A 24,373-nucleotide genomic window follows, 5' to 3' on the forward strand; every position below is an offset into this window, starting at 1 on the left:
CTACGCAGTGCCGTAGGGGACCGCACCGCCACTTCCCAGCAAATTAGGGACACTGTTGCTCCTGGGGTATCGGCGAGGACCATTCGCAACCGTCTCCATGAAGCTGGGCTACGGTCCCGCACACCGTTAGGCCGTCTTCCGCTCACGCCCCAACATCGTGCAGCCCGCCTCCAGTGGTGTCGCGACAGGCGTGAATGGAGGGACGAATGGAGACGTGTCGTCTTCAGCGATGAGAGTCGCTTCTGCCTTGGTGCCAATGATGGTCGTATGCGTGTTTGGCGCCGTGCAGGTGAGCGCCACAATCAGGACTGCATACGACCGAGGCACACAGGGCCAACGCCCGGCATCATGGTGTGGGGAGCGATCTCCTACACTGGCCGTACACCACTGGTGATCGTCGAGGGGACACTGAATAGTGCACGGTACATCCAAACCGTCATCGAACCCATCGTTCTACCATTCCTAGACCGGCAAGGGAACTTGCTGTTCCAACAGGACAATGCACGTCCGCATGTATCCCGTGCCACCCAACGTGCTCTAGAAGGTGTAAGTCAACTACCCTGGCCAGCAAGATCTCCGGATCTGTCCCCCATTGAACATGTTTGGGACTGGATGAAGCGTCGTCTCACGCGGTCTGCACGTCCAGCACGAACGCTGGTCCAACTGAGGCGCCAGGTGGAAATGGCATGGCAAGCCGTTCCACAGGACTACATCCAGCATCTCTACGATCGTCTCCATGGGAGAATAGCAGCCTGCATTGCTGCGAAAGGTGGATATACACTGTACTAGTGCCGACATTGTGCATGCTCTGTTGCCTGTGTCTATGTGCCTGTGGTTCTGTCAGTGTGATCATGTGATGCATCTGACCCCAGGAATGTGTCAATAAAGTTTCCCCTTCCTGGGACAATGAATTCACGGTGTTCTTATTTCAATTTCCAGGAGTGTATTATCTCATGGCTGGCGCCGTCAGTTTTTGATCGTAGCACGACGTTGCCGCGTCCGCAGTCTGAACGAGAAAGTGTGCAAAGGTGGTGAACGGCTAAACTATTAACTGCAAGACGGAAGGTGCCAATGGTGAAATGAGTACATATCGAATCTGTAACTGAATTGCGGCGGTCGAACCTCTAATGGCTTCGAAGGGGTCACCCTCTCCCAAGAAATATGACTGTTACCACCTCACGTGGAGGGGCATTGGCGAAAGCCTACCTGCTGCGACACAAGCAAATCACGAGCTCTTTTACAGAGGGAAGATTCACATTCTTCCGGAATGCGGTCCTAACTGTGTTCCTATGCCTTCAAGGGGAAAAGATGGAATCGTTTAAAACTTGAAGTGTTTTTAAGAGTTGCTGTCATTTTGAACTAATGACAGGCTAAATTCGTTTCCAGATGTCAACTCTGCAGTATTTTAGGAATAATTACAATGCTGATGTTTTGTCTTTGGACTCTTGTTTATGAGTTAGATGGCAATCGAATTTAAAGGAATTCCAAATAGAATTACATTAAAAATGAGAGTGAACCGGCCGGAAGTGCATTGCCGGAGATCGCATGAGCATTCATTTCTATTGGTTCTTTTCTGGCCTAAGTGGGCGCGCACGCTCATCCCGAACAACTGGCGTTACAGTATGGACTGAAACGTTACATCTGCAAGTAGTACGTGAAGGGATAGAGCTGGTCTGAAGGTAGCTAAGTATCTGCTGAAACATATTACAAAATTTGAGTACTGGTCTCTAGCTTCTCAATAAAACTGTTACACAGTTTCGCATCGTTTTTTTCTTTCCGCTTGGCCCTGTATTTCTCAGAACAGTTCCATGTGGTCAATGAGTTGTCATTGATCCCTTTGTGTCTGCAGTCGCTTTAAGATCCTGTACAACTCTGCAATTTATTGAGGATACAGTAACAGAAAAAACGGGAGTGTAAACGCGCTGAATAATTTGAGTAAGGATGACAATCTAACATCTGTCGCAAGTTGCTTAGTCACATCATTTTGACTAAAATCAGGGAGCAATATAATGTGCCTACACGCGTAAGCGACCATTGATAAATTACGTTCGGTATTCTGATGCCAGTGTCCCATAAACTCTAACTTTGCACTGATTCTTCCAGCAGTTTTCCTGGATGCTGTAGAAGCTAATGTCTTTTCATCACCCTTCTCATTTCCTGAGGGAAGAAGTCGTGTAGCTTTCAGCCAAGTTTAATTCTTCAGCCCCACTTCGGTTGCTTGTGTGTCATTTACGTCGCTTATTTATTGAAGCAGCTTCTCACTTTGCCTCAACAGGGTGAGTGGAACAAGTTCCTTTGGTTTTTACTTGTGCATGAAGATCTGGTTCATTCATGCGCAAGTAAAAATCAGGTGTGGTCGCCAGGAGCCGAACGGACGCAAAGTATCAGATCACTGAGGCAGTCTCCTGCTTCTGTTAGACGTTTTCAGCCTACCGTTTTCCAAGTCAATCCTTTCTAGAATCTCTTCATTACATACGTTATCTGTCCATTTGATTTATTACCATTCTCCTTTAGTACCACATATCATATACTTCTAGTTTTTTCGTTCGTTTTTCCCTCACCTCTTGCAGTGACTGAGCCGAAGGCTGTGTGACACAACTTTTCCAAAACGTGTATGAGAGGCTGCAGCTGAACTCATTCTCTTTAAAAATATAACTGTTGTTGTTATTTTCTTACTTACTTAACGCTGGATGGCAAGTTACTATGAATCACTAAAATTACAAAATCGTCAAAGTTGCACAGAAGTTTGTTTTCATTTAAATGGCGACCAGTTTGGGACCTTTGTAGTCCATTATCAAGCCATCAACATACGTCCTACATACCACCATAATGTGTTGCTTGCATGAGTGGTCGGATGCAAGCTACAATTTGCGCACGGCTGTCCAGTGTGGCACATACGGGTTTGCCGTTATTTAAACTGTATTCTAAGATAAGTCGTAGGATAAGTATTGCTCCGTGTGTTCATACGTTTCTTGGGACTCAAACCGATCTTCCCCGAGGTGGGCTTCTGCCAGTGTTTCCGTTCTTATGTAGGTAAATTGTGCCACTGTTTTGCAACCACGACTTATTGACTATCGTAATTTGACACTATTAATACCAGTCTTTCTTGTAAATGGAATTACTACATTTTTGAAGTTTGAGGGCATTCGCCCTACTCGTACATCTTGCACATCAGATGGAAGAGTTTGGTCATAGCTGGCTCTCCCAAGGCTGTCAGTAGTTCTGATGGAATGTCGTCTACTCCTGGGGCCAAGTTTCGACTTAGGCCTTCCAGTGTTCTGCCAAATTCTCCTCGCGGTGTCACACCTCCCATCTTATCTTCGTCCACGTCCTCTTCCTTTTCTATAATACTGCCTCCAAGTTTATCTTCCTTGTATAGATCCCCTATATACTCCATCCGCCTTTCAGCTTTCCTTTCTTTGCTTAGAGCTGGTTTGACATGTGAGCACGTGATATTCATACAGCTGCTTCTCTTTCCTCCTAAGATCTTCTAAATTTTGCTACAGGCAGAACCCATCTTTTCGGTAGTCATACTTGTTTCTATAGCCTTGCATTAGCTGTATCCATTCCCACTTAGCTATTTTATATTTTCTGTCAGTCTTATTTTAGACGTCTGTATTCTCTTTCATCCGTCTCATTTGCTGGATATACTTTCTCTTGTGGTCAATTAAAATATTCAAATGGGTAGGAAAACACCAGTTGGAGGGATGAAGGAATGGTGTGTGATGGATGTGTTCATGTGAAGGAATTAAATAAAAATGGTTTAGTCTTCCATTAACAAACTTTGTTCCTGATCTATATTAACGACACAGGAGACAATCTGAGTAGCCCTCATAGATTGTTTTCAGATGATGCTGTCATTTACCGTCTTGTAAAGTCGTCAGATGATCAATACGATTGCAAAATGATTTAGATAAGATATCTGTATGGTGCGAAAAGCGGCAATTGATCCTGAATAAGGAAAAGTGTGAAGCTATTCACATGAGTACTTAAAGAAATCAGGTAAATTTCGATTACGCGATAAGTCACACTAATCTGAAGGCTGTAAATTCAACCAAATACTTAGGGATTACAATTACAAAGAACCTAAATTGGAACCATCACATAGATAATATTGTGGGTAGAGCAAACCAAAGACTGGCAGAACACTTTGAAGGTGCAACAGGTCTACTAAAGAGCCTGCTTAAACGACGCTTGTCCGCCCTATTCTGGAGTATTGCTGTGCTGTGTGGGATCCGCATCAGGTGGGACTGATGGATGACATCGAAAAAGTACAAAGAAGGGCGGCTCGTTTTGTACTATCGCGAAATAGGGGAGATAGTGTCACAAACATGATACGCCAATTGGAATGGCAATCACTAAAACAAAGGCGTTTTTCGTTGCGACGGGATCTTCTCGTGAAATTTCAATCACCAGTTTTCTCCTCCGATTGCGAAAACATTCTGTTGGCACCCACCTACATAGGGAGAAATGGTCATCATTATAAAATAAGAGAAATCAGGGCTCGCACAGAAAAATTTAAGTGCTCGTTTTTCCCGCGTGCCGTTCGAGAGTGGAACGGTAGAGAGACAGCTTTGTTGAAATGGTTCAAATGGCTCTGAGCACTATGGGACTTAACTTATGAGGTCATTAGTCCCCTAGAACTTAGAACTACTTAAACCTAACTAACCTAAGGACATCACACACATCTATGCCCGAGGCAGGGTTCTAACCTGCGACTGTAGCGGTCGCTCGGTTCCAGACTGTAGCGCCTAGAACCGCTCGACCACTCCGGCCGGCTGGAGGCCCTCATTTTAGCAGTTGGGCATAGGAATAGAAAGTTTGCTAGCAGCGTTACGCCGGGAGCACAGCTTCCAGGCGCTATGTGTATGCATCTCACCATGTGTGGCGGGTTCTGGCCTTAGCTTGGGCCGGGTAACAATCGGGGGTGGTTACTACACGGCACCCGCTGTTGAGTTGGTATCAAGAACAGAACAAGGCGGTGAGGGACCCGCTCGGTGATCACATTCGAACGGCGGAATTAGAAAGCCGGGCCTCCATCGTCTAGTGGTTGGGAAAGCAGTTCTCCACTTACTTAGCCTGTCTCAGTCGTCGCCTCTAGGAGTTCGTCCAAAGCTGCACCAACGTGTGCGCAGCTTTTCCACATGAGAGGAGTCCAACTGGTGTCCCTTGTAACCTCCCATCTCCTTCTTACTTCCATATATTGTCTACATTAAACAGTGTCCAGACCAAGTAATTAATAACTAAAGTCTTTTATGAAGATTTGAGATGGCGAATATTACAATAAACTTTCATGTTTACTTAGCTTGTCATGTTGAGATGGCTCCAGTTTTTCTTGTCTAGGGGTCTGATTCTTGAAGCTGAAAATCTCACCTCAGTTTCTCACCGTTGGTGTGAACTAAATACATTTGTAGATTGTTGTCGCAGAATTTTTTATGTAAATGTAATTACCACTGTTTTTTCACATTTTAGTATTCATACAGTATTTTGATTTTTCACATTAACAAAGCCGAAATTACATTTATCGCACCTATTATACAAAAATACGTCCGACCACATCAGAGGCAAGTTTATGACTCCCACACTCTGCGGAAATAACACTATTCCAAAGGGTTTACAATTTTTCTTAACAAATGAGTTTCTACTAGCTTCCGTTACATTATTAACTTCGATTATTATTTCATAAATGAATCCAGAAATACACTCCTGGAAATGGAAAAAAGAACACATTGACACCGGTGTGTTAGACCCACCATACTTACTCCGGACACTGCGAGAGGGCTGTACAAGCAATGATCACACGCACGGCACAGCGGACACACCAGGAACCGCGGTGTTGGCCGTCGAATGGCGCTAGCTGCGCAGCATTTGTGCACCGCCGCCGTCAGTGTCAGCCAGTTTGCCGTGGCATACGGAGCTCCATCGCAGTCTTTAACACTGTTAGCATGCCGCGACAGCGTGGACGTGAACCGTGTGTGCAGTTGACGGACTTTGAGCGAGGGCGTATAGTGGGCATGCGGGAGGCCGGGTGGACGTACCGCCGAATTGCTCAACACGTGGGGCGTGAGGTCTCCACAGTACATCGATGTTGTCGCCAGTGGTCGACGGAAGGTGCACGCGCCCGTCGACCTGGGACCGGACCGCAGCGACGCACGGATGCACGCCAAGACCGTAGGATCCTACGCAGTGCCGTAGGGGACCGCACCGCCACTTTCCAGCAAATTAGGGACACTTTTGCTCCTGGGATATCGGCGAGGACCATTCGCAACCGTCTCCATTAAGCTGGGCTACGGTCCCGCACACCGTTAGGCCGTCTTCCGCTCACGCCCCAACATCGTGCAGCCCGCCTCCAGTGGTGTCGCGACAGGCGTGAATGGAGGGACGAATGGAGACGTGTCGTCTTCAGCGATGAGAGTCGCTTCTGCCTTGGTGCCAATGATGGTCGTATGCGTGTTTGGCGCCGTGCAGGTGAGCGCCACAATCAGGACTGCATACGACCGAGGCACATAGGGCCAACACCTGGCATCATGGTGTGGGGAGCGATCTCCTACACTGGCCGTACACCACTGGTCATCGTCGAGGGGACACTGAATAGTGCACGGTACATCCAAACCGTCATCGAACCCATCGTTCTACCATTCCTAGAACGGCAAGGGAACTAGCTGTTCCAACAGGACAATGCACGTCCGCATGTATCCCGTGCCACCCAACGTGCTCTAGAAGGTGTAAGTCAACTACCCTGGCCAGCAAGATCTCCGGATCTGTCCCCCATTGAGCATGTTTGGGACTGGATGAAGCGTCGTCTCACGCGGTCTGCACATCCAGCACGAACGCTGGTCCAACTGAGGCGCCAGGTGGAAATGGCATGGCAAGCCGTTCCACAGGACTACATCCAGCATCTCTACGATCGTCTCCATGGGAGAATAGCAGCCTGCATTGCTGCGAAAGGTGGATATACACTGTACTAGTGCCGACATTGTGCATGCTCTGTTGCCTGTGTCTATGTGCCTGTGGTTCTGTCAGTGTGATCATGTGATGTATCTGACCCCAGGAATGTGTCAATAAAGTTTCCCCTTCCTGGGACAATGAATTCACGGTGTTCTTATTTCAATTTCCAGGAGTGTAAACATAGTATACAGTGCGGGATTACGTAATTAATAATAGAAATTTGAAATGTGCAAATATCTCGTAATTTAATTGTCTCTACAAAATCATAGTTTTAACTGTACATTCAGAACTAGTACTTATCGATTATGACATCGAGACGAAAGTATTTTATAAAGTATTTCCTTTTCGTAAATTTTAGTTTGAAGTATAACATACTGTGTATAAAATTATATGAAAGTTTTCAGAAAAGCAACTGACCTGTCCAAAATTCGAAAAATAATACTGGTATAGACAACTTCTGTTGAGGAAAGGTGATGCTAGAGGACGATGTCCCGTTACACCTTCCATTATACTCTACATTCCCAATCAGGCCTTGCTAGATTGCTATGTGGCTACTAGCCATATAATTTATATAAACGATTTAGGAGACAATATGAGTAACCGTCTTAGATTGTTTGCGGATGATGCTGTCGTTTAGTATTTAGTAAGGGCACCATAAGAGCGAAACGAATCGCAGAGTAGTTTAGACAAGACATCTGTATGGTGTGGAAATTGACCCTAAACAATAAAGAGTGTGAGATCCCCACATGAATACTAATAAAATAGCCGTTAAATTTCAGGTACAAGATAAATCAAAAAAATTTAAAGGTTTTAGATTCAGCTATATACCGAAGAATTATAGCTACGAAAAACTTGAATTCGACCCATTAAATAGAAAATTTAGTGAGGAAGGTGAACCAAAGACTGCGTTTCATTGGCAGACCACTTGGAAGAGGCAACAGATCTACTAAAGAGGCTGTCTACGCTGCGCTCTTCCGTCCTTTTCTGCAGTATCGTTGCGCTTTATGGGATCCATGCCAGATAGGATTGTCGGAGGAAATCGAAAACGCTCAAAGAAGGGCAGCTCGTTTTGTAATATCACGAAATAGAGAAGAGAGTGTCTCGGATATAGTGCGAGAGTTGGGGTGGCGATAATTAAAGGTATCACTAATTTTCTCCTGCGCGTGAGAAAATATTTTGTTTAGACGCACCTACATAGCGAGAAATGACCATCGTAATAAAATAAGGGAAATATGAGGTCGAGAAATGGTACGAACCGATTCAATGAACCCTCTGTCAAACATTAAAATATGAGTTGCAATGTAGTCATGCAGGTGTAGATAAAATATACGGTTCTGGTGGGCCCAATGCCACTGTGCCCTGGCAAAGGCGGTATTAAAAATTCCTTTTTTCTCTTAGAGATATAACGTTTTAATTTTGAATAACTGCGGATGGAAGGAAAGAAGTTATCCCGCGTTTGTCATGGTGAAATGGAGAGTCATTCTCATGAAAAGTGAACGGCAAGAATCTCACCTGCAAGTAGATGAGTAGGTCTGGTCTGCTTGTGCAACGAAGGCATTAGAACTGAAGGAAATACTAACCCTCAATATAAAAAGGATTAGTATTATTTCTTCATCTGTTGCGTAACTGAGTGTTCATTTACATTACTATAACAACAAGACATTCAACGATATTATACAAACGTAGGCACAAAGGTAAGGTGCTCAGAACAAAGATGTACAACGTCGCTGATCTTCCAAAACCTCCCCACCTTAGTCAACTTCTACAGGGACGAACAGATCGATTGACCTGGTAACATCTCCTCCATTCGGGATAACGAAGGCGACAGTTCCAAGTACTCCGTCTCGACCTGTTCGCAGTTCTTTCACTCTTGCTCGTCTCCACATGTGGCAGTGAAGTACGGCCTCTTCAAGAAGTACGATATCTCCAGTCCGGACCTTTGGTGGTTCGTCAGCGTTCTTAACGTGATGGAAGGTCCGAAGGAGCAATAAATACTCTTTACTCCACCGCTTGCAAAATTCGTCGGATATCTTCTGCAGAAGCTTACACTACCTTTCCATATCTGTTGATTTTGGTGGTACGGAACCCAAGGGTAGATGGTAAATCCTCCTCCTACGAGAAAATGAGCTGGATGTAAGAACTTCGTCCTCAGTTTGCGTGACTGGTCTTAAGTTGATGGTAGCTTCTGTAGTATAATTCGTAAGCCTTCCTCGTCCGCCGCGCGGGATTAGCCGTGGGGTCTAAGACGCTGCAGTCATGGACTGTGCGGCTCGTCGCGGCGGAGGTTCGAGTCCTCCCTCGGGCATGGGTGTGTGTGTTTGTCCTTATGATAATTTAGGTTAAGTGGTGTGTAAGCTTAGGAACAGATGACCTTAGCAGTTAAGTCCCATAAGATTTCACACACATTTTGAACTTCCTCGTCCATACTGCAGCGGCCCAGTACCCTGGCCGACGCATCGTTTAGTTGAGCCAACCATCTGCTTCTACCATCCTCTCCACCAAACCGCTCGTGGCGCCATGAACTTCCACATGATACCCTTTTCGTGCGACGAACTGCCGTGTCTTGTCAGCAGGGGTAGTGGTCCATATTTCTATTATCTCCCCGTTAGCTGCTTGGAAAGACTGGGCGTTATTACTACACACTGTATGTGGAATACCACGCCGACCTATAAACCTCTGGAAGGCCAAAAAGAAACAGTCCGTTGTCGAGTTGGTTGTTAGTTCCAAATATACAGCTCTAGTTACGGTAGAGACGATTAATACAATACAACACTTAATTATATGCTGCATAATTAAGGGTGTAGGAGCCCCGCGAAATGAATTCCAGAAACTTGAAACGGCTTGTGTGGTTTCAATCTATTGGGGATGGGAGGTGGGGGTGGGGGATGGGGGGGGGGGGTTAGTGGCGTTACCTTTTTGCTGGCCAGCGGTGCTATGTGCAGTTTCACAGGGGAGACATCTACGTAGGACCGTTTCTATTAAACGACCGGTTTATAGTATCCCGAATGTTTCTCTTAGTTGTAAAAGAACCACTCGTACTCCTTGGAGGTGCAGATTGATTTGCGTGTACATGATCAGAAGTTTGGTGAAGCGATGGTTTCCTTCTGGAGTAATGGGATGACGTTCTTTGAGAGGCCCTCAGCGGCTTGCAGGCGATCTCCCAAATCACCATTGAGTTATGGGTTGAAGCACTTTATGTAGGGTGTGCTAGGGAATGGAAGACCTTTACTAAGGACGACGATTTTCTCGGTGTAACATTCTTGTTACACAGTTTTAAGCCAATAAAGACCAGCTTTTGCTATCGCTTCTTTAGTGAATTTTTCGCACGTGTCCTTTTTCTGAAGGAGTTTTTTAAGCTTCCAAATGTTCAAATGTGTGTGAATTCCTAAGGGACCAAACTGTATAGGTATTGGGTTCCTAGACTTACACACTACTTAAACTAACTTTTGCGAACAACAACACAGACACCCATGCTGGAGGGAGAACTCGAACCTCCGGCGGGAGGGGCCGCGCAGTCCGTGACAGGACGTCTCAAACCACGCGGCCACTCCGCGCGGCTTAAGCTTCCAATAAGAGCTGAATCTGTTTACGTCTATGAGTGATTGTGGAGACTGAATGAGTAAAGTCTGAGAAGATTTATCAAACTCCCTAGATTCCAACAATGCTTTAAATGCAATAGATGTGTGATGATTGCTCGCTTCCATCACATGTCTAGTATTCGCAACATCTGAGATGTGGATCCTCTTGAAACTAAGTCCACTGAGTTGTTTTCGCCTGAACAAGGTCTCCACTGAAACGGTGTAGTGAGTGTTTCTATTTCTGTCGCTCTGTTGCATACTAACTTTTAACAAGTGGCGAGGTTCGAATGGTTCAAATGGCTCTGAGAACTATGGGACTTAACTGCTGAGGTCATCAGTCCCCTAGAACTTAGAACTACTTAAACCTAACTAACCTAAGGACATCACACACATCCATGCCCGAGGCAGGATTCGAACCTGCGACCGCAGCGGTCGCGCGGTTCCAGACTGTAGTGTCTAGAACCGCACTCCGGCCGGCAAGTGGCGAGGTGATCCTTGATCCATGACTAGAGTGGAATCAGTGCAAAGTGTCGCTCTACTAAGGTCAGAGGTTGTGACCTTGCAATAATAATGTGGTTCCTGTCAGCGCTGCTAGCAGTTCAAGCCGAGGAAGTGTTATTTTCTTCACGGGTGCTAACCTACTTTTACTACACATTAGCTCCGAAATATTATAGCTAGAAGTGATATACAAGAGGGTATCATATGCCCTCTCAGATACATCACAGAAAATTTGAATATAGAAGCCATCGTTCTCCGACAATTACATCCACCTTGGAATAGTAGTATTAGATAAGTCACGATGGTTTTACATCCAGGTGGGCCATTAGCCGATAGGTTGTGAGGCGGGGTTCGTCCCAAACTAGTTCGAACAGCCAACTATGGATAGCGGTGTTATTAATCCCAAAGTGTCAGAAAGACCTGCTATTGCTCGTAATTAATTTCTTTTTGTAGCAAGTGCCTCTAAAAATTTTTCGGTGGCTTGTCACTGACTCACTGAGAATGTGTCTTGTTCAGAGTTCTATGTCATCCCTAGAATCGAGACTTTCGTTTGGATATCTCTTCCATCCACCTTCCAAATTCCGATATCTGTTGCGAATTAATTGCCCACTTCGACAGTGTAAATTTTCTTTTCTTCTTCAGCGAAGATAACTCGTAATATAACGAGGCCAGGCTGCTTTCCGATTCAGTTCCTGGAGTAAACTGAGCCGCGTGCATGTTCTGCTGCAGTAAGGCGATCTTCAACCTTGTAATTGTTCGTCTTGTACCCGAAGGATCTAGTAAGATCTATATCGTAAAGGTGCAGAGAGAGCTGCAGAAAAGCTTGAAAAATGTCGGAAATGATTACAAGGCGTCGCAGACGGAATCTCAGAAGGATCTCAGTCATTTCAGGCTCGCTTGATCAGTTGACGATGAAAATAAAATAAAATATTCTAACCTTAAGTTGCCGTAAACGTGTCTTAATTCAGCATTTCTGCATAGTCTTGTCTGTAAGGCAGCAAAACGTCTCTCGGCGTTGTGAAAGTTGTTCAGCAGAACGACAGCGGATTTTCAAAGGAGGCCAACTACTCGCTGCTGGTCTGCAAGCATGAACATAGCGGAAAAATCTTTGAGTGCCGCTCATTCTATCTCACTTGTTAATCGTTCTTGATCGGTGCTGATTCCGATTGATTCCAAGTTCCAGAAGCTACATACACTGTCATTATTCGGTTATTCAACAGCTAAATTAATGTGATAGACGGTCGCATGTTTTGCTAAAACACCCGGGCTATGTCCACTGAGGACCCATCCGAGTTTAGACGGCACCGTGACTTGTGAAGAAGAAATGGAAATGCGTTTTGGCGCTGCGTCTTCCACTATTTCCCAACAGTCACCCGCTCCAGGAAGTAACTCTATAGAAATATCACGTTTTCCTTAGTCGTGTCAGCCAACTGTATCGATATTTTGATTTATCTTGACATCTCTGGGCACAGTCGGATGTTTCGTGGAGCTATGTAAACTCTCGAAAGTTCTGAGCCCAATATGAGCGTTTCTTGTGGGCGCTGCTTAGATCGATACGCACACATCTGCCACTCATGGGCGTCAAGGAAGTTTCTAATAGAAATATCACCTGCTGACAGAGGCTGACTAACGATAACATGTAGGTTTAGTTTATCGATCAGATTTCGGCAAATGAACGTTGATAAGAGGTGTGACGCCAAGTCATTTAAGAAATATGCGCCCATTTTTATGTAATTCAGTACTGTAACGGACGTTATAAAAATACGTCGAAGTCTCAGATTGTGTGGTGACTATTTAATGACGTGTTTTGATTTATACGTCATCATATTAATCAAGGCTAAGGAGAACGTCGTATATAGTATTCAGCAAAGCATCTCATCTATTGTCGCACTGATGAGATATTTGACTTCGTATCTCGTTCATAGTCTGAAGGATGAGATATTCGACTTCATACCTACGTATGACTGTGTTCTCCTTAACCTTGATTAATATTACGGTGTATAAGTTGAAACATGCCGTTCAATAAACTAGTTACCCCAAAACCTGTGACTGCCATGTATTTCTTATAGCGTCCATTATAGCACTGATACAACCTTCAAAGTGAACGTGGATTGGCTGCATGAATGCAAAGTACAGGGTGATTCAAAAAGAATACCACAACTTTAAAAATGTGTATTTAATGAAAGAAACATAATATAACCTTCTGTTATACATCATTACAAAGAGTATTTAAAAAGGTTTTTTTTCACTCAAAAACAAGTTCAGAGATGTTCAATATGGCCCCCTCCAGACACTCGAGCAATATCAACCCGATACTCCAACTCTTTACACACTCTCTGTAGCATATCAGGCGTAACAGTTTGGATAGCTGCTGTTATTTCTCGTTTCAAATCATCAATGGTGGCTGGGAGAGGTGGCCGAAACACCATATCCTTAACATACCCCCATAAGAAAAAATCGCAGGGGGTAAGATCAGGGCTTCTTGGAGGGCTTCATCACTCGTTCTCGGCCGTCCAGAACTTTTCCCTTTGCACAAACACCCATTCTCTGTAAACTGTTTATACCAACGTTTAATACACCACCTATCAGGAGGTTTAACACCATACTTCGTTCGAAATGCACGCTGAACGACTGTCGTCGATTCACTTCTGCCGTACTCAATAACACAAAAAGCTTTCTGTTGAGCGGTCGCCATCTTAGCATCAACTGACGCTGACGCCTAGTCAACAGCGCCTCAAGCGAACAAATGTACAACTAAATGAAACTTTATAGCTCCCTTAATTCGCCGACAGATAGTGCTTAGCTCTGCCTTTTGTCGTTGCAGAGTTTTAAATTCCTAAAGTTGTGGTATTCTTTTTGAATCACCCTGTACAACGTGTAAGTCGGCTTTCGCCTGATGGCCCTATTCCAAACGCACGTGTCGTCTGAAGATGCGTGAAACTTGAACGTCCCGTGACGACATGGCTGCTGAACGATTAACGGGGACGCCGAGTAAATCACACTGTTCGCGGTATGGCTCAGGTTAGTTCGAATCATCACAAATTTATCGGTGACGACTCCCTGTGCTGTAAGAGCAGGCGGCTCTTCCTTTCTTCTAATAGTTTTTGACAGAGTGGACTTGACTAAGACAAAGAAAACCCTGATTTCCCGATCTTAGCATTTTGAGGAGCTCTGGAATATCCTGTTCCGTCTTAGTCTAGTGCCCAGTGGTTGCTGTGTTTGTAAAAAACGCAGCGTGGCTCCTCGGTACGTGTGGTCTCGTGTTTCGAACGATCTTGCTTGGAGCTAACGTTGACAGTGCCTGCGGCATGAGTTGATGTGCACGAAGGAGCAGAGGTGCTCGTGAGTAGCGTGTCCTTACGTATCTTTCGCGCAGCGAGTGCTGCACCATCGACATCTTCTTCTAAAAATTTCAATAACCGCAGTACATCTCCTTCGGCTAGTTTCTCCCTCTCGAACTGGATTATCCAGCGCCGAACAAATGTCTGCGGAGAAAGTGTGTAAATTTTTTGGCGTGAGAATCTTGCCACAGGCCTCACTCAGGGACTTCAGAACCTGGATGCGTTTATTGCATTCTATGAATGTCGTGTCAGGAGTTTCAGGAGATTCAACTCGAATGAGTTGCATTTCTTGTAAACAATCCAAGTGGGCCTGTACTATGTGGTTGCGGTCTCCATATCTTGCCTTATGAATTCGCTTGATGTCTTTGTGTCTTCATAAGTAGAAGCAATCACTGCTATGCCATCGACCAGTTGTTTTGGCTCACTTACGAGGTATACAGTTACGAACACGTGTTTATTAATAGTAGACAGTCCTATCGATGAAGTACAATATGCCTTGTGGTATGATAGCACCTATCATTCATTTCTGCGCTAGAATGACGCACGGCACAGAACCACACTCAAGAAACACTACTGTAAGCTGTGCACAACGGTCCATATAAACGTGAATTAATAAAGTGTGGCCCTAGTACTGAGTTGGTTAACTGGTGATAAAACAATAAATAACATCTACTATCCCACAGAAATACAAATTCCGAAGATGTTCTTTCTGCTCTCTGAGAACAATTTCCTCAGCACTGACCATTTGTGCAAGGTCTGAAAGATTAAAAAAAAAAAATAAAAAAAAATACCTGCAGCTAGCATTGAAAACAATGTACCATTGCGCTGTTGTAGGCGTGTATACACGTCCTTCTACGCCCTTCCCCAGATGTTGTTGATGCGTATGTGCAGGCCGCTTGGGTTTTCCCACTTGCTATGAACTTCTGATTGCGTCCCTAGCCTCCAACTTCTGCTGTGAACGAGTAAGTTCCATATATCGGCCAATAAAAATGTTTCGATTGTTTAACATACAACGTATGTGTCCCATTACATGCTATCATTTGCAAAAATCTCGTTTTCACAAGTTGAACCGTTTATGAGATATAACGATTGTTATGACCGCATGATTAACGATGCGCAAGGACGTGAATAGATATAAAACCCAATAACCCGAGAACGGTAAGAGATAACGTTCTGCTCTCAGTTTCAATTAAAATTTCTATATTTATCTACGTTCATTTACTGCACTGTGTAAGCTAAAATCAACCATACACTAAATTTTACCCAATGCGTTTTTACGTTTGCAAAATCTTTACAATATCACGCAATGTTTTACTTAATTTGATGCAGCACAGTAATTATGGCATATAATGAAATAAAATTTAATCCCTTATCAAGCGAAGATATCAGACTGTAAGATGTGCAAAAATCAATTTTTTCCCCTCTAATAATTTTTTTCAAAAAATCGGACGATAATTATTTCATATCGGCACCAGCATACGGCGAGCAGTGCAGCCACAACGAGAGCCGCCTCAGCACGGAATGCAAAGAGCACATATGTAGCAGCGAAAGGGTTAATGGCAGCACTTTGCTCTGGGACTGACCAACTCGCCACTGGCTCGGATCTCCTGTTAGCCACCAGTGTTATAGGAAAGAAGCAACCAGGTTCCGCACTGCCCCTAGCTTGTGCCTGAGTTCCTGTGCTTCCGCTTTACCAGATCTGCCGACCTTTAAGACGTCTCTGCAGTGAATCTCCGAGCAGCGTATTTCTCACTACACAGTGCCAACGCAAACAGTTCTGAAGATTTCTCTGCAGAAAGAAAGACCCGTGAACTCACTAATTACCCACACCAACTAGGCGCTAAGGCAAGCAGTATGCAATCACTTTCGACTCACTTTACTAAATGTCATACTGTTCTAGCCTTCGTATTTAGATAATCGTTCAATAGATGCGTACAGATCTATGATTGAATTAATTAGAAATGAAAAGAGGCAATCCTTCATGCACAGATCCCAAAATCTGGGCTAGTTCTCAGTGTTTCCAGAGAATGGTTCCAGTTAAAAAGACGGCAGCTTAACTGACATAAGGACCTGAACCAGAGACGAGACCGGATCAGTCACACACGATATTATGGTAGAAGTAGACAATTCTTTCTCGGTACTCTCGTAGGCCTTGAAAATTGTGTGTTTCGTCCTGTCAAAATATTCGTTGCAAAGAACTGAGACCGTGTTATACTCCTCGTCCGAGAGATGATTGTGTAAAGTGTCATCAAGATGCCGGAAAAGTGACAACTCTCCTTCTCTTCTTTAATATCCACTAGCGGTGTTTCATCCGAAAATTCTTCAATCGCGGATACTAGTCACTTGGTAAGACGTTTAATTTGCAAGATTATTTGCAAACGATGTATAACGAAAGCGCGGGTGTCATGGCGCCGGGTATAGATTTTGTTCACACCATTGACAACAACAGCAATAAAAGATGACAGTAGTTTAACTTACCTCACTCGTCACCCAGATCTTCACCTTCGACAATTCTGAGGGTTGTGTAGGCAGCCGGGAGCAATTCCATTTTTACCGTAGGTGGGGTACAATCTACAAAATGGTTCAAATGGCTCGGAGCACTATGGGACTCAACTGCTGTGGTCATTAGTCCCCTAGAACTTAGAACTACTTATACCTAACTAACCTAAGGACATCACACACACCCATGCCCGAGGCAGGATTCGAATCTGCGACCGTAGCAGCAGCGCGGCTCCGGACTGAAGCGCCTAGAACCGCACGGCCACCGCGGCCGGCGGTACAATCTACATATATCCCTCAGGAGAACTGTGATTATCTCGCTTTTTGCTACTTTTTCCCACCCAACCACAAATACTGAAAATACAGGCAATGAAATATGCACAGCTCATCAAATCACACAATACATCTCACGAGAAAAACCATTGTAATCGCAAACAGTGTTTGTAGATATTCCAGTTTCTGAAGCATTTTCTTGTAACATATATTCTTTAACCAATCTAGAGCCTAAAATAATACTCTGCTGTATCGTCAATTTACATCTATCGAACCACATGTTTTTGCTGATCGCAGGTCTTTTGTTACAGTTCGTACAACTTAACTGAAACGGGAAATCAACGTGATCGTTTTTTTAGCAAGTTTCACACACCTCTGTCCATGAAAATCCACGCAATTCCTAAAATCTTGGTACGGCAATAAATGTGATTCCCAACAGAAGTCTAAACCACCTTCCACAGTGCGAAGTCTCGGAATTAACTCCCGCCGCATAAGAGTAACGCAAGTCAACAGATCACTGCCTTCGGTCGACTCATCTGTAGAGGTCTGCTGACAAGATTCACTATTACAAGATGTTCTGTTATCAACATCAAGTTACCTTACATTAGGAATGTGCGTGCACTCAACGACTGTGATATGACTTGCAAATGATAGAGTACAGCAATCAGTCGTCCTTTTCTTTCAGGTTTTATTAGGGGAATCTAGATTTCGGCTTGTGCCTAGTCTTCATCAATCAACTATTTCATAGTCTCAGTGCATGTCCTAGTACGTCAGTTGTCTGCTGCTCGGGCTTCTGTCACAGTTCGTTCGTGACTGCTGTATAATCATTATAGAGTAGTCTTGAACGAATTGTGACAGTAGCCCGAACAACAGGGACTAACGTACTAGAACATGCACTGATACTATGAAATAGTGCATTGATAAAGGCTAGGTGCTAGCCGAAATCCAGATTTCCCCTATAAAATCTGAAAGAAAAGGACGACTGATTGGTGTGCTCTATCATTTGAAATTTTTATCAATGATGTGAACAAAAGCAGTAACTAATCAATATAGGCCGCCATTACAGTGGTACGTTCGATATATATCGCTTGCAAGTTATCTTGGAAATTATCGATATGGCTTCTCTGACGAGATAGTTTTCTTTTCAAACACTGAAACTCTCCAAGGGGTGGTGGTGTTCTTAGCTTTCAAAAAATACAGTACACATGCTGTCAAAAATATTCCACTACTTCAAGGACGTACCACCTCTCACCCATCACTCCGTCCCTCCACACCCTCCAGAAGAAATTGGCGGGAAAATTCACTGAGCTGGTGGGCTGAAATGAAATGAAATGGTATGTGGTGAGAGCCACCCATTGGGTAGTTCAATAATCTGGTGCACGTTGTGACGAGGATGATATGATGATGAAGACAACACAACACCCAGTCCCTGAGCGGAAAAACCCAAGACTGACTATGTGAAGCAACTCACTGCTGTCTAGAGAGGCTAGTGCTTACCGCATGCGACAGCTGATGTGCAACTTTAAATTAAATATGCACTACCACATGACCATTTTTGACAAGACAAGACACTAGTAGTTTGATGATAGTACAAGCACACTTTTGAAATTCATATAAAAATTGATTAAATTGTGACAGCTGATTGATTTGTGACCTTCACCTATGGTTCTGTTAAGTGGTTTTTCATGTCACCCCTCCCCCTCCCATTAATCTATTGTTCCCTTAATTGAATTTTGACCCCCTGGAGATTATCTGTCTTTCTGAGAAATCTCCGCCCTCCCCCCCCCCCCCCCTTCCCTGCCTCTCCACCTCTCCCAATCTCTAGAAAATCCCCAGCCTTTGTCCCCTCGCCAATGCAAGCACACTTTTGATATCAAATTAATTGACACATTAATTAATTAAATCTCTCAGTCCTTCCCTCCCTTCCTCCACTATCCTCTCCCCCATCTGGAAATTAGTGGGAGTAAGATTTGGTCTGCCCTGAGCTGCTGGAGAGGAAGGACATAGAAAGGTTTATTTTGGGTGCTACCCTGTTGGAAATTGGCAGGAAACACTCAGCTTTTCCCCTCCTCCTCCACTCCCCCGAGTGGTCAAATGGCAGGGACACTCAGCCTGTGCTGACCTCTTAGTCTGGAAAGTGCAAGTATTATCCATTCCATCAACTAACTACATGTCCTAATTACACTGCTGCAGACTGGAGCTACTGTCTTGTTGGAAAACTTTCACATGTGTGCTCTTCTTCATGCACAGGTCCACCATCAGAGGATCTGCCACCTTCCATCCATCACCCCCACCCTCCACACTTCCCAGAAGCGATTGGTGGGAAAATTCGTTGAGCTAGTGGACTGAAATGAAATGAAATGGAATGGCAAGCCCTGAACGCCACCAATTAGGTAGACTGGTCATTTGGTGCACGTCTTTTTAGCCGACGCCACTTTGGTAACTTGCGTGTCGATGAGGATGATATGGTGATGAAGATAACATGACACCTAGTCCCTGATTGGAGAATATCTCCAACGCAGCTGGGAATATGCAGCTATGGAGGTGGATAGCTGGTGGACTGGAAGGATCCCATGACAGGAAATTCAAATCAGTGTCAATAATATATTGATACATAGTCTTTTTTTAACCAGTTTACAGGAGACAGCTGCCAAATCTCGCGAGAACTCACATTTGTGTCCCAAAACACCACTTACCATGACATAGTAACCGTAAGCACTGAGGAATGGAATGAAGTGCTGTACGGCAGCCACCATTTGGAGTCACCTGCACTTGTGTCTGTCGTCCAGAAGCCACCTTGAAGGTCAAAAACCACCTAATGTTCTAATTACAGATTACAGTATTAAATACCACCAACCATGGATGGGATGTCGGCCTCCTTTCACCTCATGGGCCCAAACAAAGCATCAGGGTCAGCATTCTGTTAATTGGGAAATTCCAGATTCGCTTCCTGTCTCTGTCTCTCTCAAGTGGCTTCTTCATGTTTGTGTGTGAACCGATGTCTCCAGACACACAGATGGAGGTTTTCATCTCTCCACAGAATACTGTATTCAGTTGAATAATGCTGGGGCCAAAGGGAGGCCTGAAGCAATTTTGGTATCAAAAATAGAGAGAAGTAGTCCATTTGCACTACTCTGTCAAATTAATTGTTTAACAATTTACAGGAGTCAAATAGATCACTTAAAACACTCACACCCACCTTGTGATGACACTTCTTCATAATAAAACATATTTACAGCTCTTGAATGTTACAAACAAACATTTCACGAACCAAGTAGTAATATTTCTGCCACAAATAGATCGTAGCACTAAATATATCTGAGGACTTGTATGCACCGATATGTGACAACACAAGCATCCTTCTTCACCACAACATTTCCACTAAATACATCTGGTGAAAAATCCTACCAATCACACACACGCACGATTACAAAAGAGTGCACCGTCTGCTAACTGCTGAGAACCATGGTTGAACCAACTTCTGGTACATCATGTTGTAGCACAGGCATTGTTCAGCAGAGACCCGCACACACATCAGCCATGTCAGCAGCATATATCCATCCCCAGCATTCACACACAGAAACTACCAACGCTCAGAGGTCGGAGAGACTGTCACCAAGCAGCCAACCAATCAATTTGCATGGGGGATAGTAATCGTCCAGTGCAAACACTTGTCGTGTTGAATCTTCTCATGCAACACATCCGCTTCTGTCGCCACTCACCCAGGATATTGATTACTTCACTAGTCAATGATCCAGAGAATTTCTGCACTGGGACTGAACTCCAAAGCCGCGGCAAGAGCTGACAGGTTGGCACATTCTTGGTAATTAAGCTGTTGCTTCTGGTCGACCGAAGCCTTTTGGCCACTTGTGCCACTCACCATGGCGCACTTCGAGACAAGCAGGCATGGCCTAAACATACATTATGTGATCAAAAGTATCCGGACTCTTGGCTGAAAATGACTTACAAGTTCGTGGCTCCCTCCATCGGTAATGCTGGAATTCAATATGATGTTGGCCCACCCTTAGTCTTGATGACAGCTTCCACTCTCGCAGGCATACGTTCAATCAGGTGGGAAAGTTTCTTGGGGAACGGCACTCCATTCATCACGGAGTGCTGCACTGAGGAGAGGTATCGACGTCGGTCGGTGGGGCCTGGTACGAAGTACGCGTTCCAAAACATCTCAGACGTGTTCTATAGGATTAACGTCAGGACTCTCTGCAGGCCAGTCCATTACAGTGATGTTATCGTGTAACCACTCCGCCGCAGGCCGTGCATTATGAACAGGTGCTCGATAGTGTTGAAAGATGCAATCGCCAGCCCCGAATTGCTATCAACAGTGGGAAACAAGAAGGTGCTTAAAACATCAATGTAGGCCTGTGCTGTGATAGTGTCATTCAAACCAACAAGGGGTGCAAGCTCCCTTCATGAAAAATATGACCACAGCATAACAGCACCACCTCCGAATTTTATTATCGGCACTACGCATGCTGGCAGATGACATTCACTGGGCATTCGCCATACCTACATCCTGCTATCGGATCGCCACATTGTGTACCGTGATTCGTCACTCCACACAACGTTTTTCCATTGTTCAATCGTCCAATGTTTATGCTCCTTAAGCCAAGCTAGGCGTCGTTTGACATTTACTGGAGTGATGTGTGGCTTATGAGCAGCTGCTCGAACATGAAATCCAAATTTTTTCAGCTCCTGTCTAACTGTCATAGTACTTGTAGTGGATCTTGATGCAGTTTGGAATTTCTGTGTGATGGTCTGGATAGATGTCGGCCTATTACACATTACAACCCTCTTTAACCGTATATAGTCCCTGTCAGTCAACAGACGAGGTCAGCCTGTTCGCTTTTGTGCTGTATGTGTCCCTTCACGTTTCCATTTCTATATTACATTGAAAAAAGAGGACCTAGGAGTTTTAGGAGTGTGGAAACCTCGCATACAGACATATTACCTAGTGACACCCAATCACCTGACCACATCCAAAGTCCATGATTTCCGCAGAGCACCCCATTCTGATCTCTCACGATGTCTAATGACTACTGAGGTCGCTGATGTGGAGTACCTGATAGTAGGTGGCAGCACAATGCACCTGATATGAAAAATGTATGTTTTTGGGGGAGTCCAGATACTTTTGATCACATAGTATATAGTTATAATTGCAATTCTACCCCGACAGACTCACCCGAGTTTAAAATATCTCTCTCCCTCTCTCTCTCCTCGTTATTATTATAGAATCTAATGGATAAAACTATGAACTATGAAAACTTTACTAACATCACCGGGTAGAGAACTCAATAACATATCACGTCTTTCTATTCCAGTATATCGAAAGCAAATACCATAGGCATATTGACATTGCGCATAATAAATATACATGCATTGGTCCATTGGAGCAGGTGACTAGTGATCAAAGTCGCTTGCAAAGACCTGTGTAAAGTTTTTTCACCCATACTGTAGGAGGACCGTATCCCAAAGACCATGAATCACATGAAAGAGTTCCTGTATTGTTCTTTCATAAGCAGTTTCTTACATTATATTTCTGTTGTAATGTATCCAAGCAATGTATGACTACAGCTTTGTACACTGCCATACATTTTGTTTTTATATCACGACTTTGAGGTCTGTATCAAGTCAAATTTCGATCCATCAGTTCTCACAGAAAGCTAGACATCGCATGGTGCAAGCTAAGCTGCTCCCACAACACACAGGATAGAGGCGTTGTTTCTCATTGACAAAAATGTGGAAGGCATCTAAATATATGAAAACTGAAGGTGTTTGTCACATTTTGGAGCACCTCCAAATATCTATCCAAAGGTAATGACCTCTACATTTAATCTTATATTCCACACTGACAGGATAGCAGATGTCTCAGTGTTCTGTTTTCGAAGAGACCAATAGCACTGATTCCTCATATTGGTGGTGTATATTGCACCCAGGTGTGTGATCGCTGTTTCGGTGACCTTGGTGGCGGTCATCCTGATCCCCTAATCTTAGGACATTACGTCTTGCATTTTTACGACTTACATTGCATAACCACATTTGCAACCACTGGATATTCTGCAGGACTTAAACCCATAGAGCATGGATAGAATGCAACATCAGTTGCCAATCCTACCAGTGAAGGAGTGGAATGATTTCGATACACCTAGGTGACCATGCAACTACCTTCATCCCTCCACATGTTTGTCATATTTTCATCAATTTTCCCCTATTTCCATTAATTTTCGTAATTTTACCAGGTTTTCCGTAATTTTAGAGCAATTTACTCATTTACTTGAGGTCCAAACCACCACTCTGGACAAGCTATCACATCGAAAAAATTATCATCTTGTCGATATCATGCTTCTATCAACCAGTGGCAATACAGCATAGTTCTCTGTTTCTGTATCATTGCTAAACCACCCCCTCCATTAGTGTGCAATGTTCATGTACATTTGGACATATTGCGATCCAATTATACAGCCTATATCACATATCACAAATACTGTTTCATAGTGTAGTAAATAGCTGTAATCAGGTAGGAGGTGCAAAAATTATATTCCTTTGCCGAAACACTTCTTTTAAATTTGATAAGATTTTTTTATGATTTGACTTCGTGGGTGGGACTCAGAAAGTATTCTCACATTTATAGGATAAAGTTGGAGGTTGAAAGATCTAGCACTCTTCCTTGTATTTCGAAACTAGCTGTCCCTTCATTGAACTTACCAGCGAAGAAAAATCTCTGCATGGCTTCTCTTAGGCATCTGATAACTCTTCCTCCATCATTAACCATCCCTCCCTCCATCATTTCCTCCGATTTCGTAAAGACTGTAACACGTGTTCCAAACTTGTACTAACCGAAGCTAGTCATACAGACCAGTATTCTCATTACAAAACTGTAACTGCCATTCTTTGGAGACTGTTCCATACCAATCTTACTCATGTCCCCTTCCAATTACTCGCGATCTCTCTGGCTGCTTGCATGCTAAGGAGTTTGGCAATCATTTTTGGTGTATAGTATATGAGTCTGATACATTTGAGACTATTATGGTGATATAACAGACAGTTAAGAAGAAGAAACATGATTTATTCATCATGGAGCTCCAGATGGAAGGAGTCTGAAACATTTTGTGTAAGTCTCTTGTGCTATCAGTTCTGTAAAATTGTTGTAGTATTTGGATTCCATACGAATATTGTACTGGGAAGAGATCGTAGAGCATAAATACATGACATCTGTCAAGT

The sequence above is a fragment of the Schistocerca piceifrons genome, chromosome 5 (genome assembly GCF_021461385.2).
Source record: "Schistocerca piceifrons isolate TAMUIC-IGC-003096 chromosome 5, iqSchPice1.1, whole genome shotgun sequence".
In the NCBI taxonomy this organism is placed as follows: domain Eukaryota; kingdom Metazoa; phylum Arthropoda; class Insecta; order Orthoptera; family Acrididae; genus Schistocerca; species Schistocerca piceifrons.